The following is a 7,167-nucleotide window of genomic DNA, read 5'->3' as shown; positions in this document are numbered from 1 at the left end:
AAATAGCTTTGAATTCCCTGTAGCTGAAACTAAGAACATGAAAGGCCAAATGTTATATCGAACCGAAGGATATAAAACTGCACGTACATCAATCCAAAATGAGATATAGAAATGAACAGCTCTTTACACAGTGATGTCAGTTTTTGACAGATTATTGAAGGATCTTTATAACTGCTGCGACTGCCTTGAGTAGGATGAAAACTCTGCCTGGGGATAGCCTTATCAGTTTGTATTTTTTATTCTTTCAAACCAAAAGGTGAGTCGATGTTAAGTGAAACAAGAGAAATACTCTCTGACAAAAGCTTAACTCTCTTCTCCAAAGATGACACCTGGCTGCAAATGGTAAAACACAGTGTGATCCGATGATGGAATCATCTACCCAATCTGTCACGCTAGAGATGGCAGCCTAGATGAGGAGGTTACATTTTGGGAAGTCGATAGAAAACCCACATGGCAATCTTCACCTCCAGAGGGATCCCAGCGGCAGACAAGGGCCTCTTCAGCACAGGAGGAGAGTTTATTGTGCTAGTGACAGACGCGTCAAAAGGATTTAAAGCACCCACATTCTTACTTATCACCAGCAAGAAGATAAAAGAAACACAGTGGATGTTTGAATGTTTAAAATCTTGAAACCAACACTGCCTTTATTTAAAAACAGATTCTAAGAAAAACCTAACTTTATGCTGAAAGAGTATGTCCTGTGAACATTTAATATCCTGACTGCTATGAGTTAAGTAAAAGTAACTCTTAGAATTGTCCCTTTGTATCCACCATGAATAAAGATTTTTTTTCCTAAAGTGTATATCCTCTCCTAAAATTATAATGCAAACAAAAGAATGGAATATCCACCTCATCTGGGTTTGTCAAGTAGAAAGGAATATGTCTTAAAATTGAAGATAACAATGCCCTAAAATTCTGGTGTTTTTGAATGTGCAGATATTAAGTATAATTGAAATCAGAACAAGAGGGGGATAAAACTTTTTTTAACAAAATATGCACTTTGAAACTAATACTGATTCAAGTCGAATTGAGTAGGTGATGCATGTAATACTTACATATTCAGCCTAGTCTAGGAAATTTTGCCATGTTTGGCACTTTGCAAAGCGAACCACTTATTAATTTGCAAAGTATATATGAAAGGAAACGATGATAAAACAAGTAGTAGTTGAGAAAAACATAATTGTTAATTAGCTCTGACACTGCAATTTTAAACATCTAAAATGTTTCTTTTCTGAAATAATCAGCATGGATTTGAAAAAAATCAAAGGCTTTAAACAACTCAATGTATTCATTAGGTGAGTACTGCTCTCCGTTAACTTTGATGCTGTAGGAAATATATAGACAACGCATAAAGGACAGCATGACGTCTCTGAAATTATTCCAAAATGGATTTTATTCTAGTTCTACTACTTAAAATGATGTGACCTTGGTAAAGTTTTGCAGTTAATTTGGAGACTCAAATCAGTTCTCATAGCTAAAGAGGGTCATGAATCGAAGTATAGTTGGAAATGATGTCAGACAAAACAGCCTCCATTTTATAAGGAGAATCTTTTATGATCTGGGGACGGAGACATACTCATCCCGTACATTCACATGAATTTTCCTGTTCAGTGGAAGTTCTGGGTAGAAATAAAAAACAAACAACACCCTGCCAACAACATTCTGAACAGTCTACTAAAATGTTTCTAGCTACTAGGGATGGGGAATAGTAGCTTCTAAGTTAAACTGGCAGGTGTTGCAAGAAAACTTTTCTTGACAAAGATGATAAAAAATGTCTCTACCATGAATTTTTATACAATTCCCAACTGTAGCACAAACCAAGATAAGCATAGAGGACTCTCCTTAAAATCAAAACTAAGGTAGTTCTGAAGTTACAGTCAAAGCTAATGCTTACTGAGTGTTCCATCCGTGACAAGTACTGTGCTTGTTATCACAACACTTACATGAAAAAGATGACATTTTTAACCCATTTACAGATGATGAAACTATGAAAAGCTTATGTACTTGACTATTTCTTAATTATAAGGCTACGGGGTGTTGGAGCTGGGAGATAAGGGCTGCCTGAAGGACCCCTGCTGTTAACTACCTTAAATAGTATGGGGAAAAGATAAAATAAAATGAAGCAATTAAGCAAATAATGTTTCATTAGAAATGTACAAAATAGATCTATTACATACTGAATTTTAAAGAGAAACTATAAATTCCTCTCACATTTAAACCACAAAGCCTTGTGGTTTAAACAAAGCTTATGGTCCGAGCATCAGAAATGATAAAAAGACTTTAAGATTTAACTTGTAGGTTGTATGCTTTTTCTTACATCTTCAAGCTGTAATAGTATATCTCACACTACATTAAATATGTGTGGGTGTATATGTGTGCGTGTGTAAAATGAGATAGGGACTGGATGGTCACAATATTGAAAATAAATAAAATAATACAGAATAGCGTACAGTAGAGTACATTGGAGTAAAATAGGATTTGAGATCCCCTTATCTAAAATTACTAAATTATGTTCCATGAACCCTCACTTAGATTGAGGGTGGGGGAAAAGGGAGAAGTATAGGAATCTTCATTTTCAAATGGACATTCAGCCTAGTATTCCTAACCATTGACTATGAATATCTTTTTTTTCCACAAAATTAGCATTTCAAAAGGAGAGTTTAGAGGCACGTACTTTGGGAAATGTTGATTTACCATGTTACATATTTTGCAGATGAGGAAAATTAAGCCCTGAGGAGTGTGAATTAAAGTCGTATAGCAAACTAGTAGCAGAAATCCACAGGCAGTGCCTTTTATACACATGTCAAATCAGGTTATGAAATTAGATGGTCTGGGGTAAAATCCATTTTATAATACTTTAAATCTGTGTGATTTTTTGAAAAATCACTTAACTAACCTGTACTATGACTTTCTTCTTTGCAATATGCAGCTAATGATTTAACTTTCCACACTGGATTGTTGGCACATTCCATGCTTTAATTCATATGAAATTTATATTATTAAACATAACATACAATAAGTATAAGATCCATATTACTTTTTATTGTCATATGTTATATATGTTTAGAAGAATTATAGAAGAAGTGAGAAGAATCATTACAAGGCAACTTGTGCTACTTCTTGTTCAGGATTCTATATACTTCTTGTTCCGGAAGTTTGCCAACAGAGCTCTAAGATCTCATTTGTATACTGCTAGGAATAAAGAGACTGTCCTATTGAATCTTCACCTTAAGAAAAGCAAACCCTTGGGCAATACCTTAAAAGAATTGCATGCCTGACAGATGAGTAATAATTAAAATGGTGACATGGGCTTTGAAATCCATGTACGTGGGTTCTAATTTTGGCCAAATCACTCACTAGGTCATTGGTGATGGGGCAAACACCGACTGTTGGAACATTAAATAAGTCCCTCTAAATAGTAACTTTCAATAACATTTGAAAAACATATTTCTTGGTTCTCATTGCCATACTTGTAGCAATGATTTATCTTCTAGAAGCTAAAGTTAATCAGACCACTTATCATGGACTTAATGATGTCAGTGATTTTTGAATTTTTCTATTGGAAGACTTTTTAGAGAAGAGTATTGAAAGAAGGAGATGGATTGTTAAGTCTACACGAAGATAATACAAATGGTTTATCAGTTTAAGAGTATTTAACGGTAGAAGAGAATCCAAAATGACGATAATTATGACAATGGTGAAGCACATTTAAAAACCCATTTTTCACACACGTTTTACTTTTACAGAAAAATACTGCTTATCTTCACTGGTGTACCCATCTCCTCCTCACATCAAATGATAGTGCAGATTTGTATTAGTTATGTCAATGGATGAAGGCCATATTTGACGTTTGTCCAACTATGCCTTGAATATTCATATGGAGAAGCTTTAGCTGAGTGTTCTATTTGTAACAATATTGACTTTCATAAAATTATTTTCTATTATCAACATACACCATTTCAACCACTTGTAGAATAAACTGTCTTTATGTGGTATACAGGGAAACTGGGAACGCATTTATGACATTATATCTATAAAAAAAGTGCCCTGTTTTAAAAGTTCATCTTAAGTAAAGGAATTATTTGTAAGTTGGTGGCTGTTGAACAGTAAGTTTCTTCAACCATATCTTTTGAATAGCACCAATGAAAATAAAACTAAGTGCTTTTTATTTCTCTTTCTTCATATATGGATAAAACACTTTTAATTGATATGACTGTTGATATGACTGTTCTAGAAAATTGTTTAGGGGTATACTTTCTTTTACACAGAAGTACAATGAATACAGGTATATAATTTATTTTTATTTCACACATTAACATGTTTGAGCTTTCCTGATTCATGAGATCAGAAAGTAAAATTTAAAAAAAAACATGTTTTTACAAAGTTGTGTTTAGAATATAGACATCCACATACTATATTTACACAGAAAATATGTTGAGTGGATGTGTGTGCGTATACATACACAAATATATAAATATGGAGACACCCATATTTATGTATCTTTACATGGTATATATATATATATATATATATACATATATACACAAACACACACACATATAATCTATAGACATTTCACCAAATGATCTAAAAGTATATCTATTATCCTTCAGAAATGATGTGAAAAACAATGCTCTTTGTTTAAAAACAGATTATTAGTAATTGATTTGCATTCAATCAAGGCCAATAGGGTCTCTTTAAGATACAGATAAATTATATTCATTATTTATTCTTAATTAAAAAGGGACTGAAAACACACCTTGAGGGAGAGAGGGGAATTAATGTAAGCATTAGAGGGAATGATTTTTTTTCCCTTTCTAATACGAAGCGTTTCTTACATGATTTACGTGATTAATATTTGATGTATACAATTATCAGTAATAACAGATCATGTAACTATTTTTTCAAGTTCGAATAGTTCATGCAGATTAAGTATGCATACATTCCCAATTCAAGAGACAAGGGATAAAAAAGTGAACATAGAACTAGATTTAAGAAGAGATGTTTTTTCTGAGAAATGTTTTTCAGTAAATTCAAAAAATCTGACTGACATTGTCTTCCATAGTTCGTTAAATTTCATCAAATCATTTATCACATAGACTAAATATTGCTCTGCAATCTTATTACATTCTATTTTCCATTCCTTTCCTTTTCAAATGTTAAATTATAACTACTGTCCTCAAGCCTGAAATCCAGGCCTGCCCCACTCACACCTTTTAGTGTATGATCTTGCTTCCAAGTTCAGAGAAATAGTTTAGGCATCAGAAAAGACCTTATAACTTCTCTAAGAGCCTCATAATCTCAACGTTATTGGCACCCATCCTTTCATCTTAAAAGGAAAATTTACGTCACCGTTTGTATTAATCAGGACCATTGTGATTACAAGCCATAGCATGTCAACCCATGCTGCTTTAAGAGAAAAGGACCACGATGGCGGTAACAGAGAGGTCTATGCATTGGTCTGGTCAAAGATCCAAATGAGAAAACAAATTCTTTAATTCTAAGACTGATCTAGTCACCAATGTTTTTAACCCTGTTTCTTTCTGTCTGCTTCCTTGGACATCTTGCTCCATCAATCATCTCTTTGCCTTCCTCTCCAGTGTTTTTTCCCTCAGTATGTACACATGTTCAAACTTTCCTAACTTAAAACTCTATCCTTCCACATCTAGATTCATTTATATGTGTAGTCTCTCACTTTGTCTCAGTATACCTCAACTCAACCACCAAGGTGTACCTTTACCTCAAATCCTCACGGTTCTAAGGACAAACCCTAAAACTCAATATATCTGAAAATTAAAGTCTCACCTCGGACCCTATAGAACTTGTCCTGGGTGCTACAGGTGCTTTCTGCCACAGGTATTTTCTAAAGCTAGCACCATGCATAATTCAATCTCTGAGTATCCTTGGCTTCTAGCTCTTCTGCTCGCTCTTTAAGAGGCTTTCAGGCTTCACTTCCAACTCATTATGAGCCAAGGCCTCCTCTTACTGAAGGTCTTATTTGCATGAACATAAAGCCACTATCTCAACATCATTTCCTTAAACTTAGAGGATAGAGCCACGTGCATTGGGCGAGGGGGTTGTGATAGAAGGATAGACAACAAGCTTTTTGGATATTTGGCTCACCATTGCAACCACTGGTGTTCCACGTGTATCTGTTTTATAGCTAAGATGCCAAATGATATTTTAAAATACTTTCACAGCTAAAGAATATTTAAACACCACTGTTTTACTGGATAAAATACAAACAACTTCTGTTCATACTCTGACCAATGAATGTAACCTTCCTTCTTCCCAAGTCTGCCTCTATTTTTCAGTCTAGGAACCCTGAATTGTATTTCCCCTTGAACAACCCTCTCTCAACCCCTTTGCACCTTGTACTTGGTATTCATTTTGTGTGGAACCTCCTCAGTCACTTTTTTGTTTGGAGAACACCTGTTCATCCTTTACTCCTCAATGACACAAACTGCTGATTTTTCTCTGACATCTTTGACTTCTATGAGGGAATGTCTTCTATGTAGACATCCCCTTCTATGAGGGGATGTCTACACTTCTTTCTTTCTTTCTTTTTTTTGGCAGTGCCATGTGTGCCACGCGGGATCTTACTTGACTCTCCATTTCTTCTAGAAGCGATTTGAAAATGAATCACAGAATGACTTTTGCCTCCCTGGCGTTTATAACCCAGAGATATCTGAGAATCGTACACAAAATGCTTAGCAATGAGGACAGGATTGCAAGCATTGTCTAAGATATGCGTACGAGGTAAGAGCTTATGCAGTGAAGTTTGTGTAGTTTATTCGAGAAGACTTATTCATAGAGATGAGTTTAAGTAGAGATTAGAGAAGACAAATGAAACTAAGTTATGTATAAGTAGATTATCTCTATTATAATTTGTCAGTAATAATCTGTATGCTCTTTATAAATGTTGTGGTGGAGACCACTTCACTTTATTTTGTTGATGTAATAATGCCTACATATTAAAGCAATAGGTTGACAAATGAACAATTTAATATAATGACCATAGAGGAGTTTTAAATTGCTATAGGATAGTTTCTTTTTTCTTTTTTTTTCTGAATATACCAGTTCCCATCTTATCTATATATTGTCATCAAATTAAAGCCTAAACTTTTCAGAATATTGAAATAGAAGGCATTTTGAGTTCTTCGTCCA

The sequence above is a fragment of the Tursiops truncatus genome, chromosome 5 (assembly GCF_011762595.2).
Source record: "Tursiops truncatus isolate mTurTru1 chromosome 5, mTurTru1.mat.Y, whole genome shotgun sequence".
NCBI classification, from domain to species: domain Eukaryota; kingdom Metazoa; phylum Chordata; class Mammalia; order Artiodactyla; family Delphinidae; genus Tursiops; species Tursiops truncatus.
Note: the sequence above shows the minus strand (reverse complement) of the source record.